The sequence below is a fragment of the Lissotriton helveticus genome, chromosome 3_1, assembly GCF_964261635.1.
Source record: "Lissotriton helveticus chromosome 3_1, aLisHel1.1, whole genome shotgun sequence".
Lineage (NCBI taxonomy): Eukaryota > Metazoa > Chordata > Amphibia > Caudata > Salamandridae > Lissotriton > Lissotriton helveticus.
The window spans coordinates 436,438,410-436,455,892 of NC_136061.1; the positions used below are offsets into that span (position 1 = coordinate 436,438,410).

The 17,483-nt window shown below is 45.6% G+C and overlaps 1 protein-coding gene across 1 annotated transcript in view; it reads right to left on the reverse strand.

Moving 5' to 3' along the window:
* Nucleotides 1-17,483, reverse strand: part of NDUFS1 (NADH:ubiquinone oxidoreductase core subunit S1) — a 779,390-nt gene that overhangs the window by 230,802 nt on the left and 531,105 nt on the right. The gene's annotated exons all lie outside the window — the stretch shown is intronic.

Below are 17,483 nucleotides of genomic sequence, written 5' to 3' on the forward strand. Positions count from 1 at the left end.
TGTCTATACTATACCAAAGATAGGTATAGTGTGCACCGAGTCCAGTTAGCCCCCAAAGGTATGGTAGAGGTTAAAATAGAGAATACCTTACATTCAAGTTAGTGGTAGCTGGACTGAGCAGTCAGGCTTATCAGAGGATAGTGTTAAGCATTTATTGTGCACACTCGGGCAAGAAATGATGTCACACACTCTGACCAATTTGTTATTTTTATTACTATGAGAACAAGTTATTTACCTTCGGTAACGATGTATCTGGTAGAGACACATGTTAGTTGTAGAATCCTTACTTTATAATTTCCCCTGGATTGGGAGATTTTTTCTTCAGCAATAACCCTGAGTGTCAGTAAGTGGCGTCGGTTGACCCCGCGTTCGTTGTCGGATTCACTGGGATGACGTCACGGTGCCTACTTAGACACTGCCCCTGCGTGCTGACGTCCGTTCCGACACGACTTTCGGCTTACCATGCCAGAAGCGCAGAGCGATGAAAGACACTGACCACAGGAGAGGCACAACTAGTGCCCTGTAAGGGAGTCCCTATCCCTAGAAATCAGTTTGCGGGGCGGATAGGTGGGGCGGTAAGGAAACTACAACCAACATCTGTGTCTACCAGGTACATCTGATAGAGAACTGTTAGTTATAGATTCCCTACCTTTGAATAGATACCATCCCCGGAGGAGAGTCTGTGAACCAAGTTCACACCAGAAAGTCCTTGATGACCAAGTGGACAAAATAGCCTTCCCTCTAGACTGGACTGTCCAGGCAATAATGTCTGATAAACGTGTGCAGAGATGCCCACATTGCCGCCTGGCAGATATCAAAGAGTAGGACTCCGCGTGCCAATGCAGTGGTTGCTGCCGTAGCCCTAGTGGAGTGAGCAGGCAACCCCACTGGAGGATCCTTCTTCGCTAAAGCTTAGCAGATCTTAATGCAAAGGACGGCCATTTGTAAGATGGTACATTTTTTTAACAGCCCGGCCTTTCTTGGCACCCAGATAGCCAACAAAGTTTATCATCCACCCGGAAGTCTTTGGTGTAGTCAAGATAGAATGACCGCGCACGTTTAGGGTCCAGATGGTGGAGTCTCTCCTCCCCCTTGGAAGGGTGCAGAGGTGGGAAAAAGGTGGGCAAGGTGATGTTTTGTCCCACATGAAATGGTGTAACCACTTTAGGAAGGAACGAAGGCCTCATTCTAAGCACCACTTTGTCCGGATGCACAGAGAGGCAAGGGGGATTGGAAGATAGAGCCTGAAGCTCACTCACCATGTGAGCAGAGGAGATGACAACAAGGAAGGCAGTCTTGAGATTGAGGAGCCGAAGAGGACAGTTATGAAGAGGCTCGAAGAGAGATCACATTGTATTGTAATTGAATTTATAGGGCGCTTCCTACACGCTTTTCTGGCGAGTAGCACGCTACTCCAGAGCCCAGAAAGGATTAGTGGTGAATTAGTATAGTGAAAATATGGAAGTAATTTGAGTGGTGGATATGTTAGTCAGTTATTTGAATTGAGAAGGGTAGTGGAGGGATAGAGTGTAGTGAAGACGGGGCCCTGCTTGCACACATTGCTATGTTAGCATAAGCTTATTAGAAGTTTAAGCGCCATTTTGCCACTTTGTAGCTTTTACACACGACCCTACATGTAACTTTTGTTGTTAGTTAAACTGCTTGATTTTCCTCGCATGAGAACGGCTTGTTTTTACCATCCCTAGACTTACATCTCGACCTTAGTCTGTACACTGCGTGCAGAAGCCTTCAAGGTCACCATAACAATGTATGCTGTTATTCAGGTTGATCGGCCCACGCTCTAGACACAACATGAACACAGCTGCAGCTAACTGAAATTCTAGTGCCTTTAATATTGCACTGCATGCATGATTTGGGCACTTGGAGAAATACCTTTTCCAGCGAGAGAGAGCTTTGCTGATCCTTTGATATTGATTAACCACTGCTGATCTTGGAGGTACGGGGTTCCCCATTCAAGCATAACAGACCTTCTATTATTATAAAACCTAGTTCCTAGCAGGGGAGGGTGGTTCACAAGGCTCTACAGGACCGGTTTCCACTATCATTATAACATGATTTCTCCCTTTACGTTTAATGGAATTGTAACAATGCTGATCGTATTATTTTTAATCATATGTCTGCTTATGTTCGCAAAAATACCGCATCTTAGAGCACGTTGTTAAGCGAAACATTTAAAACTTTTCCGTGTCTCTAATTACTCACGTTGTGGACTGGTATGAGAATAAAAACGAAAGAGTGTTCTTGATTCCCACCATTCCTGAGAGTACCCAAAAGTCGCATGTTCTGTGTTGTCTAATCATTGGTAGCTTCGTTGTAGGATGGAGAGCTAATGAGACACTGATGCTAGTCGGATAGGGGTATTCTGGGTACAGAGGTAAGTTTTTTGGTACACCACAATTCACTGCGGTCCTGGTTTCTTGCGCATTGTTCTGTGCATGAGCAGAATCCCTGCAGCATGGCGCACCTAACGTTTGGTCTTATGTTTGAGACTCTCGAGTAGTGCTTATAGCAGTCCACGACACCCTCACTTCTGTTTCCAGTTGACAGTAGCGATAGATTAACCTTGCTGTATGGATAAATCATAGGTTCATTCAAGCTTGATATTTTAAAAAGGTTTGTTCTTTGAATTTCTACCCTTTTGTGCTACAATTACTGTGTCCTCATGGGGGATGTTGATTTTGCCCCGCATAGTCGTGCGTGCCTTCGCAATCACTTGACGGCTTTTGGGGTATCCGTTGAAGGCATGGAGGTTCTTTTTGTGGTGAGTGCCGATCTTGGTACACCCATATGAGCTTTTCTACTCTTGAGTTACATTTCCTGCATTAAATAATGAAGATTGCTGCGGTTTGCTGGCAGGAATTCCGGACATTGTGACCGTCTTCCAACGTGTAGTTTGCTGTAAAAATGTGCTTTTTCCACCCCCGCATGGGAAGCTCGATGTGTCCATCTGGCTTTCCATTCTGACCTTGAATGCAGAGTTCAACAAGATGAGTCGAATAAAGGCTCTTTTGTCCCAGAAAGAAGTTGCCCTTACTTCATCCTGTGAAGCATTTGTCCTTCATGTGGCAATAACCCGCACCGAGGTGCATGCACTTTAAATACTGATCTTCCACTGCTTTTCGGCGCTTTGATTCACACTATATTCAATGCCTCGTCAACAACTGGCTTGGCACATTTTTTTAAAGTAGTAAGCTCTGGCCTTGTGACTTCATTCCAAACTATATTTGGTGTGATACCGGCATTTTTTCATTCTATTGTTTCCAGCATCTTCGGTGGTTTACCATTACTTGTCACCTTGGCTGCCGGTGTACTGCTGTTGATTAGCTTGCTCAAAAATGACTGCACAGTCTGTGTCACAAGACAGCCTGCCCTGGCTGCTCCAGCTTCGCAACCGGATGCTTGAATACTATGGTACGCTACCTCTCGCCACCTTGAGTGTAGCTTATGGATTCCGGGTTTCGTACTTTGAAATGCGTTCAACCTGTTTTTCATTGCTTGGATTGCTGTTTTGAGTGGGGTCTGGATTTGTGTCTCTGCAATACGGTGTCTCCTAACCCGGATTAGGATCAACTAACGAGTCCCTTAGTAGCTCATGAGTTGGACTGTTCTGGTATCGGGGTTAAGGCGTGTGCGGCAGCGCAAGGAGTCCTAGGGAATTGGACATGACTTCCTGGCATGCAGTTATATTGAGGATTCCCCAAGTTGTCCTCTGATGGTGATAGAGGCTCCAGCTATCGAAGAACATGTATGTTCCTTCACGTTATTAAATTGGATGGCTCAATTATTTTGTGATGATAACAATGACTTCCTCTTTGAGGCCGTTGCAACGTACTGTGCCTATACGCTGATGGATTGAGTTGGCATATGTCCATCTTCTATGCATACTGTACTTGGAAAACAAATTACTATTTTTTTCCATTTCCATGATGGGCAGTATACCGCCCCTTCTTGTTTTTTCAACTTTTTTCTTGCTACTTCGAACCTATTACTTTCAATGATCCAGTTTAGCAAATTTTGAACTTGGTTCTGTCTCACTCTAACTTGAACTCTGCATTCCTAAATTTCCTCTCTTCTTGTACATGTTCCAATCAGGGGAGGGTGTAGTGAAGACTGGGCCCTGCTTGAACACATTGCTATGTTAGCATAAGCTTATTAGAAGTTTAAACGCCATTTTGCTACTTTGCAGCTATTGCACACAACACTACAGTAACTGTTGTTGTAAGTTAAACTGCTTGATTTTCCTCGCATGAGAACGGCTTGTGTTTAACATCCCTAGACTTACATCGAGACCTTAGTCTGTACACTGCGTGCAGAAGCCTTCGAGGTCACCATAACAATGTATGCTGTTATTTAGGTTGATCGACCCACGCTCTAGACACAACATGAAAACAGCTGCAGCTAACTGGAATTCTAGTGCCTTTAATATTGCACTGCATGCATGATTTGGGCACTTGGAGAAAAACCTTTTCCAGAGAGAGAGAGAGCTTTGCTGATCCTGTGATGTGATTCACGACTGCTGATCTTGGAGGTATGTGGTTCCCCATTCAAGCCTAAGAGACCTTCTATTATTATAAAACCTAGTTCCTAGCACAAGGCTTTATAGGACCTGTTTCCACTATCATTATAACATGATTTCTCCCTTTGTGTTTTATGGAATTGTAACAATGCTGATCGTAATATTTTTAATCATATGCCTGCTTATGTTAACAAAAATATTGCTTCTTAGAGCACGTCGTTAAAATAAACATTTTAAACTTTTCCGTGTCTCTAATTGCTCACATTGTGGACTGGTATGAGAATGAAAACGAAGGCGTTTTCTTGATTCCCACCATTCCTGAGAGTACCCTAAGTCGCATGTTCTGGGTTGTCTAAACATTGGTAGCTTCGCTGTACAACGGAGAGCTAATGAGACACTGATGCTAGTCGAATAGGGGTTCTGGGTACTGAGGTGAGTTTTTTGGTACACCACAATAAACTGAGGTCATGGTTTCCTGCGCATAGTTCTGTGCATGAACAGAATCCCTGCAACAAGAGAAGGTAAAAAGGTTTGCATTTATATAGAGCTTGCTACCCCGGATGGGGTGTTGATGCGCTCTTTCGGTGAGTAGCACACTACTTCGGAACCCATAAAGGATTAGTGGTGAATTAGTATAGTGAAAATATTAAAGTAATTTGAGTGTTGGATATGTTAGTAGGATTATTTGGATTGAGAAGGATAGTGGAGGGATAGAGAAGGGAAAAAAGGTTTGCATTTATATAGTGATTGCTACCCCTGATTGGGGGGAGAGGGGGGGTGTTGAAGTGGTTTTTTTTCGGCAAATAGCACACTACTTTGGAACCTATACAGTGTTAGTGGTGAATTAGTATACTGAAATATGAAAGTAATTTGAGTGGTAAAAATGTTAGTCAGTTATTTGGATTGAGAAGGATAGCTAAAAGCATACATAAAGCGCTTGCTATCCCTGATGAGGTCTTGAAGTTCTTTTTCGACGAGTAGCATGATACTCCAGAACCCATAAAGGACTAGTGGTAAATTAGTATAGTGAAATATTAAATTAATTTGAATGGTGGACATGTTAGTCTGTTATTTGGATTGAAAATTTCTATATCCAAGTCCTACTCTGGCATTTTGAAGGGAGATGGAGGATACAGATGAGCAATGCCCTTAAAGAATCGGCTAACAATAGGAGACTTGAACAAGGATCACGGTATGGCAGGAGAAGAAAAGCAGAGATAGCTGAAAGATAACCTTTGAGAGTGCCCAAAGCAGATGCCTGCTGGGCCAAAGAAAGTATATGCAAAATAACCTCTGAAAGAGGGGCAGAAAGGGGATCCACTGTCTTTGCTGTGCACCATGCCACAAACGTGTTCCATCTACAGGCGTATATACCTGTTCAGTGGTGGGACGACTGGCTGGCAAGATGCCATTACAGACTGTGGGCGGAAAGTCGAAAGCTATTAACTGTTGCCGCTCAATTTCCACGGAAGGAGGTGGAGACTGAACAGGTTTGGGTGAAGAATCGTTCCCTGCTGCGGCGACAGAAGATCCTCTCGAAGGGGCAGTCTGATCGGAGGGTCCATGGCCATGCTCAGAACCTCAGGGTACCATACTCTTTGTACTCAGTCCTGAGTCACAAGAATAACTTGGGCCTGGTCGTGATTGATCTTCTTGAGCACTTGGGGCAGAAGTGGTACAGGTGGAAAGGCGTACAGAAGGCCGCAGTTCCACTCGCAACGAGGCGCGTCTCAGAGCGAGTACCACCATGGAAACTCCGTGGAGAACATCCTTTACAACGCAACTTTTACAACGAAGTACCTTTACGACACAACCATTACAACGCAACTTTTACAATGTCTTGCGCTGGGGGGCGCTATAGGATAGGGAATAGTTTCCAACACCTTCCCTACTATCCACGGGGACTGGAGTTGGAATAGTAAATTAAACTATTCACTATCCAGCGCCCCCCAAAGCAAGTCGTAACGACTTGCGTTGTAAAACTTGCTTAGTAAAGTCATGCGTTGTAATAGCATGCGTTGTAACGTCATACATCCAAACTCTGTAGTATACGTAATGGGGCAAACCAGTGTCCCTCAGAACCTGGGTATATGTATTTAAAGTAAAAATTGGTTCTGTTGGGGTTTCAATTACTTGGGGCAAGTAGCAACAGCTTACTTGTAACACGTATCAATGATTTGCAAGAAAAAATTAAATGAAGATATAACATACACCAAAATTAGAATTCAATTATGTGTTCAAAGATAATCAAACAATCATGGCTGTCGCAATTTACAATTTCAATTGCAATATGAAATACGTAACTGTGGTTAAAAAGTGACATGTGGTAATTGGTGATAAAGACAGTACACCATATACAGATACAATTAAGCGTGCAATGAAAAGAAGGGAAAAGATTTTTATAAATATGTATGTCCTTATTATTTTAGCACATATGCTTCAGGATCCAATGAAAAATGGGACTGTGACCATGAGCGTGGTGTAGACGTATGCAATACGCCGACGTTTCGACCCTATGAGTTGCGCAAGAGTGAAATGTGTCAAGGTGGGTCAAGCTTGCTTTCAAGGAATAGAGCTTACCCAAAAGCTCTATTCCTTGAAAGCAAGCTAGTGAAATCACACTTTTGATAACACACACCTGACGCTTCTCTTTAATTAACCCATAGGCTGCCAATCCCCCCATCTGCCCTGAGGAAGACCCACCTTGACGCATTTCACTCTTGCACAACTCATAGGGTCGAAACGTCGGCGTATTGCATATGTCTACACCACGCTCATGGTCACAGTCCCATTTTTCATTGGATCCTGAAGCATATGTGCTAAAATAATAAGGACATACATATTTATAAAAATCTTTTTCCCCTCTTTTCATTGCACGCTTAATTGTATCTGTATATGGTGTACTGTCTTTTTCACCAATCACCACATGTCACTTTTTAACCACAGTTACGTATTTCATATTGCAATTGAAATTGTAAATTGCGACAGCCATGATTGTTTGATTATCTTTGAACACATAATTGAATTCTAATTTTGGTGTATGTTATATCTTCATTTAATTTTCTCGAAACGTCGGCGCATTGCTGAACTCAAACTAATTTTGCTTGAATAAAATTATTGTTTAGTTATTTTATTTCTAGAACCAAGCCAAGCCTAGCACAGGTAAGTTAAATACATGCTTTGCAATATATTATGCAGTGTTTACAAGTGAAGGCAAGTTCAAATGCAGTTGTTTGAGATACAGGTAAGGCAAGGTATTGAAATTACTGTACACATTACTTTTTAGATAACTTTTTCTACTCAGTGTGATATGCCTAGATACCACACTGGGACATTTTCTAGAGAAAGGGTAAGTAAAAACAGTTTTGACAATTATACTTTTTTAGGTTTTCATACAAATCAACTCCACAACTAGAACATTTTTCAGAGAAAAACAGTTGATAGGTTCCTATGGTGGGAAGGAAAAGAACAAGTTACTTACCTTCGGTAATGCTTTTTCTGGTGGATACAGTATCTGCCTGTGGATTCCTCACCTTGTGAATATCCCCCTGTGTCAGCAACGTTCGGAAAATTATTTTGTAGCACGCCGGCGTGGACGACGTCATAGGAGCACGGCATCGCGCGCGACTCCGACTGACGTCACCGACTCCCTACTAGGCCTACGTCGGCGTGATGACATCAGTTCCGCCCTTTTTTCTGTGCCTTCGAGGCACCCGGACGGACCAATGACAGTAGATATATACATATACAGTCTACACAGTACATAATATCCAAAATAACACACATAGTGTGTAGACAATGTATCGAAAACACTATATATATATATATATATATATATATATGAACAATAGTTACTTACCTGTAATCTGTGGTTCTCCAGTATTGGTGTCTTTCATAGATTCACATGCCTGAATCAGATTCACATGCCTGAATCATTCCCCGTCGTCGGAGTGGGAGTCCCACGGTACATAAAAAAGCAATAATATGCCATAAATATGTAGTAATACTAATAGAAAAAGAACCAGGAAGTAAAGCAGCCAATGCTACAGTAGGCAAAAAACTTCCACATCTATGACTCTCATAGTCATTATGTATAGTCCAAACTACAGCCAATCAGGTGCCAGCACCCACCAGAATGTTCTCCCCAGAGGCTCAGGCTCTCAGATTTTCTCGCAAGGAGTGAAGGTAAACCATAATAGCCTAAAAAGCCTCTGAGGGGAGGTGGGCGGGTTGCATGTGAATCTATGAAAGACACCAATACTGGAGAACCACAGATTACAGGTAAGTAACTATTGTTCTTCTCCAGTATTAGGGGTGTCTTTCATAGATTCACATGCCTGAATCAGAGTAGCTAGCAGTACATATCCTTGCTGAACAGACGCCCATAACGTCAAGCTTGTCAGTTAGTAATGCAAATAACAATGCAAAGTGAAAATACACATATAGTATAAAGCATAACATAATGCAATCATGGAAATATGTGAAAACATAACATAAGAAGCGTCTGACAGCAGAAAACAAGGAGGTGGGAAACAGAGGCTCACCTTAATGAAACAGATTCCGTAGAACAGCTCGACCCACAGAAGTATCAGCCTCGCTGATTGACTCTAGACAGTAATGTCTGGTAAAGGTATGGCGACTCGGCCAAGTAGCCGCTTTGCAGATCTGCTGAAGAGGGACTCCAGCAAATAAGGCCGTAGATGAGGAGACCGCTCTTGTAGAGTGCGCTCGGGGCGCAGATGGCAAAGGTCTCCCAGCCTGTGCATGGCAAAAGGCAATGGCAGCAGATATCCATCTTGCAATAGTCTGTTTTGATACTGACTGCCCCTTACGAATCGCACCGTAGGTAATGAACAACTGGTCAGAAGTGCGTACAGTAGACGTTCTTTGTAGATAGAATTTAAGACATCTTCTAATGTCAAGCGAGTGTAAAGCTCTTTCCGCAGGTGTTTGCGGGTCTGGAAAGAACGATTTAAGAACAACAGGTTCGTTCAGATGGAAATCCGAAGGTACTTTCGGAATGTATTTAGGATTTGTGCGAAGAATCACAGAATCGCTTGTGAATTGCAGGAAAGGACGATGCACAGTGAAAGCTTGGATATCACTAACCCTCCTGGCGGATGTTAAGGCTAAGAGCAGTGATACTTTCCACAAAAGATACTTCAAGTCGGCTTTATGGATGGGCTCGAATGGGTGACGCATGAGTTGACCCAGGACCACATTCAGATGCCACGAAGGAGGCGGACGGCGTACAGGAGGGAACATTCTAAAGAGGTCTTTAAAGAACTGTTGGATAATTCTTGCTGAGTACAGAGAATTGGACCCATCCTGTCGATATCTAGATATTGCAGCCAGAAACACCTTTAAAGTAGCATGAGACAGACCTGTTCGTGCTAACTGCAAGAAAAAAGGAAGAATTTCCTCAGGTTTTGCTAAAAAAGGTTGAACCCCCGCTGAACGGCACCAGATACAGAAGCGTTTCCATTTCAGACTGTATGTCTTGATGGTAGCGGGCGCTCTAGCCTTGGCCAACACCTCTTTACAGTCTTCTGGGATGTTCAGGTGTGCGAACTCATGGTGTTCAGGAGCCAGGCCGCTAATCTCAGCGATGCTGGGTCCGGATGGAAGACTTGACCTTCCTGAATACTGAGCAAGTTCGGGATTGGATGTAACTGAATTGGCTTGCTCTCTGACAGTAGGAGGAGTTCTGTAAACCAATACTGGCGCGGCCATCTGGGCGCAATCAGGATGAGTCGGCAAGGTTCCTTCTTCATCTTCCGCAGAACCTTGGGGACTAGTGGAACCGGTGGGAAAGCGTACGCAAACGTCAGAGACCAATTGATGGAGAACGCATTCCCCAGAGAATTCGTGTGGGGGTGCCAGCTTGCGAAGCTCTGGCATTTGCTGTTGGTACTTGTCGCAAATAGATCTAGGTCTGGCCAACCCCACTGATGAAATATGTGGTCAACTGTCTCCTGGTGAAGCTCCCATTCGTGGGTGGTGATCGTTGTTCTGCTGAGTGCGTCCGCTAGGACGTTTTCCGTCCCCGGAACATGCACTGCTTGCAAATGTACATTGTGGTGAAGAGCCCATGTCCATAAATCCTGCGCCTCTTGAGACAGGAGAAGAGATCGAGTTCCCCCCTGCTTGTTGACGTAGTGCATGCTTGTTGTGTTGTCTGTTCGTATCAACACATTGGTTTCCTGAATGATGGCACAAAACGCCTTGAGTGCAAGAAAAATGGCTCTCAGTTCCAAACGGTTGATGTGCCACAGTTTCTGTTGCGCAGTCCATTTGCCGCTGATCGTGAGGCCTTGTAGATGAGCCCCCCAGCCCTCGAGGGATGCATCTGTAGTGATGGTCAGACTTGGTGCTTCTTGAAGGAACGCACAACCCTGACTCAGATGACACCTCTGTGTCCACCAAAGAAGAGACTTTTTCATGAGTGGCGTGATTTGAATGAGGTCCTCGAAAGTGCCCGAAACCTGCTGCCACTGCAAGGTTAGTTCCTCCTGAAGCGGCCTCATTCGAAGTCGGCAATTTGGAAGTAATGGAATACAAGCCGATGCCATCCCTAGAAAAGATTTGTATAGTCGGACTGAAACTGACTGTCTTTGCATGAGATCTTGTGCTAGCCGACTTATTTTCATTTGTCTCTCCTTGGAGACGAAAGCTCTGAGTTTTTGAGTGTCCAAAATCGCTCCTAAGAATGCTCTTCTTTGAGACGATTGTATTTGGGATTTGCTGAAATTGATTGTCAGGCCTAGAGATTGAAACAGGTGCAGACACTGTTGAAGGTGACGTTGAACGGTTTCGTGAGAACTGGCCTTTATAAGGCAGTCGTCCAGATATGGGAAAATTTGTATTCCCTCCAGCCGGAGGTGCGCAGCCACTGGAGCTAACACTTTTGTAAATACTCTTGGAGCTGACCGCAGTCCAAAAGGAAGGACCTTGAACTGGTAGTCCCTGCCAGCCACCCTGAAGCGAAGGAATTTCCTGTGGCGAGGTAGGATGGGGATGTGGAAATATGCATCCTGGAGATCTAAAGTGACCATGCAATCTCCTGCTGCTAGAAGATGCAATATTTCCTGAAGGGATAGCATCCGGAATGTCAATTTCCTTAGATATTTGTTTAAAGCGCGAAGATCAAGGATCGGGCGCCACTCCCCGTTCTTCTTCCTTATCAGGAAGAACCTGGAGTAAAATCCTATTCCTCTCATCCTCTGAGGAACGCTCTCGATCGCTCCTTTTTGTATCATCATTTTGATTTGGGTAAGCAGCTCCTTCAGGTGAGCTGGAGGCGGTCCTTTTGGCGGTACATTTGGAGGGAATTTTTCGAATTCTAGGGCATGGCCCCTGGCCACAATATCCAGGACCCATTTGTCTGTTGTTATAGACTGCCAGTTGGAGTAAAATTTCGATATTCTTCCGCCAAGTCTTTTGTGAGGGTGGAAAGATGGTGGTGGCAGGTGAAAAGTTTCATTGTCGCTTGTCTTTGCCGCGGTAATTAGTCTTACCCCTGTTTGGGGTGTATTGAGGTCTTTTCTGCCCATAAGACTGGTAGCGCTGTGTCTGATAGCGCTGATTACCTTGTCGGTATGTGGATCGTTGTTGGTATCCACCTCTATTGAAGGACGTTCCTCGTCCTCTCGCTCCTCGAAAGGGCGGCTTGTGAAATTGTAGAGTGCCCAAGGATCTGGCTGTTTCAGTATCCTTTTTTATCGTTTGTAAAGCTTCCTCCACCTTGGGGCCGAATAAATATTCGCCATCAAATGGCATGTCTAAAACTCTGTTTTGGACCTCTTGCCTGAAAGCAGTGGAACGTAACCATCCCTGTCTACGCAGAACAGCAGCTCCTGCTAATTGACGAAATCCCGTAGATGCAACAACAGCTGAATCGATCATCTCTTCAGAGATCCTTTGACCTTCTTGAAGAATTTGGAATGCTTCAGCCTTGGATTGCTCAGGGAGGAGATCGATAAATAGTGCGATGTCAGACCACATTTGGCGGTCGTACCGACCTAAGATGGCCAATGCATTGGCAGCACGAACAGTTGTTGCAGCCATGGTGGAAACGCGTTTTCCAATTGAGTCTAGGCGTCTGCCCTCCTTATCCGGCGGCGCCGTAACTGCAGAGGACGGATTTCTGGCTCTTTTCTGAGCAGCCTGGACAATTACTGAGTCAAGTTTTGCCTGTCCAATTAGACATGCAGGCGTCTTTTCGGGAGCTTTATACTTTTTATCAATTCGTGGCAAGACCGGAGGAATGGAAGCCGGCGTTGACATCACCTTAACACCTTCCTTCCAGATGAACTCCACGATGGGTATTGTTCTTATTTGTCGTCTGGGCTGATCCTTGAAATCGTATAAGAAACATTCTTGTTGCGTATGTTCCATCTTTATATGAAAGCGTTCGGTTGCACGCTCCATCAATAAGTGAAAATTAGCTACATCCACCGGAGGGGAGGCCGACGCAGTCTGAGGAGATGTTGAAGGAGATTGTACCTGATAGTCATCCCACTCTGATAAATCATCCACTTCTCCCTCTTCTCGTTGGTCTTCATCTTCCGAAGATTGCGGATCTCCTTCGTCAGTAGGTTGTGGGTGTGAAGGCGGACACACCGGTGGGATCACGGTTGGAGGCGTTTCCGAAGTTGGAGTTGCCGGTCCAGAACCTGCTGATTCTGAAGGTGGGAACCTCCGATAGTAATCGTCCAGCATAAATTGTAAGTTGGATATTAAATCCAAAGGCACCTGAGCAACAGGGTTACTCACTGGTATCGATACATTAACAGGAGATTGAGAATCATCACATTCCTCCTCTTGAAGTTTAATATGCAACTCCGATGGACTAGTAGCTTGTCCAAAAGTATTCTGGACCAACTCATCCTCACTTTCAGAGTCCAAAAGTTGGTCTGGCACTTCAGAGGACACCTTTTGAGGTGAAATACAAAGGGGTGAAAGCTGCATTGCTGTTTCGCGCATTTGCCCCGATGCTTGTCGTGGTGTTAAAAACACCGTCGACGGAGACCACACTTGTAGTGCCGTGCATGATGACAACTGCGGCGTCGTCGGAGGATTCCCTTCCGATGGTTTTGTCGTCGACGGAACACCTCTCGTCGACGGAACACCTCTCGTCGACGGGACACTCTTCGTCGACGGGACACTCTTCGTCGACGGGACACTCTTCGTCGACGGGACACTCTTCGTCGACGGGACACTCTTCGTCGACGGGACACTCTTCGTCGACGGGACACTCTTCGTCGACGGGACACCCTTCGTCGACGGGACACCCTTCGTCGACGGGACACCCTTCGTCGACGAGTCAGTCTTCGTCGACGGTGTTATTTTCGCCGACGGCGTGGAGCCCGACGACGAGCTCGTCGACGGAGCCTTCATTGTCGGCGGTAAAGCCTTTAGAGGTGTCGACGACGAGGCGTCGACGAAACAGGCCTCACAGAAACAAATACCATAGTTGGAGACACCGTCGACGATGACATAACCATACCAGGTTTAGGAGAGGAAAAAGTTACCGTCGATGTCACTGTAGTCGTCGTTCTCGTCGACGAGGAAGCTGAAGTGGACATCGCAGTAGGTGGAGACGAGGTCTGTGGTAAAATCCTCTCAGAAGACTGGGGAAACTTGAGGTTTGTCCCTTTTTTGGAAACAGAAGTGCTTTCCGTGCCCTTGGTTGTGGGGACAGTCTTAGATGTTGAAGGCTTATCCAGTCCCTTAGCAGGTGGTTGTTTTTTAGTCAGCTTAGCCTTAGGAGATGACATTCCGTCAGGCGCAGGCCTCTTCCTGGAGGCTGAAGTAGAACCAGAGGTAACGCTTCCTACCTCAGAAACAGGATTAGAAGAATCCTTTAGCCTTTTCAACCACAGAAGTAAACGACCCTCTCTATCCCTGAGAGTCTTTTGAGGCATGGTTCTGCAGATCTTACAGTCAGAGGCCTGGTGATCTGGGTAGAGACAATAGATACACTTTTTATGTGGATCTTTTTCAAAAAGCCGAAGCTTACCACAGCAATCACAGGCTCTAAAGAGAGATTTTTTAGAAGACATCCTTAAAAGTAGAAACAAATGGAGTTAGAAGTAAGAAACTGAGCAGAGCTCAGGGAGACTCCCTTTCACACGACGTGCGGTAGAAAATCTGAGAGCCTGAGCCTCTGGGGAGAACATTCTGGTGGGTGCTGGCGCCTGATTGGCTGTAGTTTGGACTATACATAATGACTATGAGAGTCATAGATGTGGAAGTTTTTTGCCTACTGTAGCATTGGCTGCTTTACTTCCTGGTTCTTTTTCTATTAGTATTACTACATATTTATGGCATAATATTGCTTTTTTATGTACCGTGGGACTCCCACTCCGACGACGGGGAATGATTCAGGCATGTGAATCTATGATTCAGGCATGTGAATCTATGAAAGACACCCCTAATACTGGAGAAATATATATATATATATATATATATACACACACACATTTAAATAATGTCATAAACTCAGGTATAGAAGAGTGGACAAGTGAGGAACCACAGGCAGATACTGTATCCACCAGAAAAAGCGTTACCGAAGGTAAGTAACTTGTTCTTCTGATGGATACATCTGCCAGTGGATTCCTCACCTTGTGAATAGAGTCCCACAGCAGTCCCCACTCCCGGAGGAGGGTGTCCACTGGGGGACAGAACGCGCAAAGTGGCCGTCCCTCCTCACTTCGGAATCTAAGCAGTAATACTTCGCGAAAGTGTGGAGGGAAGCCCAAGTCGCTGCTCTACAAATGTCCTCTACAGGTACACCCCTAGACAAAGCAGATGTAGAAGACTTTGCTCTAGTGGAATGAGCTCTTATACCCTCTGGAGGGTCCTTACCAACCAGGGAGTAGTAGATCTTGATGCATAGTATAATCCATCTTGAAAGTGTGCGCTTGTGCACAGCTCTTCCTTTTCTGCAGCCAGCAAATCCAACAAAGAGCTGGTCATCCACACGATAGTCTCTTGTCCTCTCAAGATAAAAGCTCACCGCTCTCTTAGGGTCCAGGCGGTGAAGTCTCTCCTCCTCCTTGGAAGGGTGAGGGGGAGGATAGACGGTAGGTAGGGTAATGGACTGTCCTAGATGGAAGGGAGTTACCACCTTAGGCAGAAAAGCAGCCCTGGTCTTAAGAACCATTCGTTCAGCATGAATGGTTAAGAACGGTGGCTTTGAACTACGAGCTTGAAGCTCACTTACTCTCCTTGCCGAGGTAATTGCAACCAGGAAGACTGTCTTAAAAGATAAAAGTCTCATGGGACACTTGTGCAAATGTTCGAAAGGAGAACCCATCAGAAATGTAAGCACAAGATTCAAGTCCCATTGAGGCACAATAAAGGGAGTAGGAGGAAATGCATTTGTTAGACCCTTTAAAAACCTTAGAACCACAGGAGATTTAAATAAAGACGGCTGATCCGGCAGGCAGAGAAATGCCGACAAAGCCGAAAGATAACCTTTAACTGTAGATACAGCAAACTCTTGCTGAGCCAGGAAAAGAGCAAATTGAAGTATATCAGATAAACAAGCGCTCAAAGGGTCAATGGACTTTTCCCCCCGCCAAGTCACAAATTTAGACCATCTGTATGAATAGATTGACTTGGTGGAGTCACGCCTGGCCGATAGAATGACATCCACCACATCATGTGGGAGAGAAAAGGGATTCAGGGTGCCCCGTGCAATCTCCAGGCATGAAGGTGTAAGGTCTGGAGGTGGGGGTGTAGAACCTGCCCCTCCATCTGAGAGAGGAGATGTTATGTTATGTTATGTTATGTTATGTTAATAACTTTTATTCGGCGCACAGCTGCCCCAGCGAAGGGGCGTCCTGGCGCCTGTCCAGATACCACAACACAACAGATCAGAGCCGGGGAAAGAGGAGATCAATTGCCAGAAGCGAACAGGTGGGTTTTAATAGCGCGCCTGAAAAGAATAAGACTATCCAGGGCACGGATGTGTACAGGGAGAGAATTCCATAGGTCAACTGCCAGAACGCGAAAGGAGCGCCCTCCCATCCTACTCAGTCTGAACCTAGGCTTAATCGCCAGGTGGTGAGATTCAGACCTGAGGGAACGTGTGGGCAGATACGGAGCAATAAGGCCCGCAAGGGCAGGAGGGGAGGAAAGCTTCAGAATCTTAAATGTCAGACAGAGAGCCTTAAATTTGATTCTCTGTCTGACCGGAAGCCAATGAAGGGAAGTCAGAACAGTGGAAACAGAACACCGCCTCGGAAGGCCCACAATGGCACGTGCAGCAGCATTCTGCACAATCTGAAGCCTAGAAGCCTCAGCCTGGTTCACTCCAAGTAGCAAAGCGCTCCCGTAGTCCAATCGCGACAAGATGGAGGCCTGAACCACCAGTTGCCGCGTGGGGGGGTCGAAGAACTTAAGGACAGGCCTCAGTCCCCGCAGGATACCAAAACAGGTAGCTGCTACCCTCTTCGTATGGCTGGCAAAAGAAAGATGGGAATCCAGCCACACCCCCAGGTTTTTAACTTCGGCCGCTGGAGTGGGAGAGACCCCCAGTTCGGGAGGCCACCACTGGTCTCCCCAAAGTTCCGTCTGCCTCCCTAGAATCAGGACCTCGGTTTTTTTAGCGTTAAGCTGTAAGCAGTTGCAACGCATCCACTTAGCCACAGCTATAAGTCCAGCTCGAAATCTGGGCGCATTCACCTCAGGGTCTCCGCTAAGTGTTACCGCCAGCTGCGTGTCGTCGGCGTACGATGTCATGGTAAGGCCACATTCCCTGACGACAGCAGCCAGCGGTTTCACATACAGATTGAACAGTGTAGGACTTAAAGCGGAGCCCTGGGGAACTCCCAGACCGAGAGAGTGGAACGAGGACTGGCCAGGTGGAATGGCCACTTTAAAACACCGGTCCGAAAGGAAGGAGCGGAACCACTCAAGAGCTTTCCCTCCGATACCC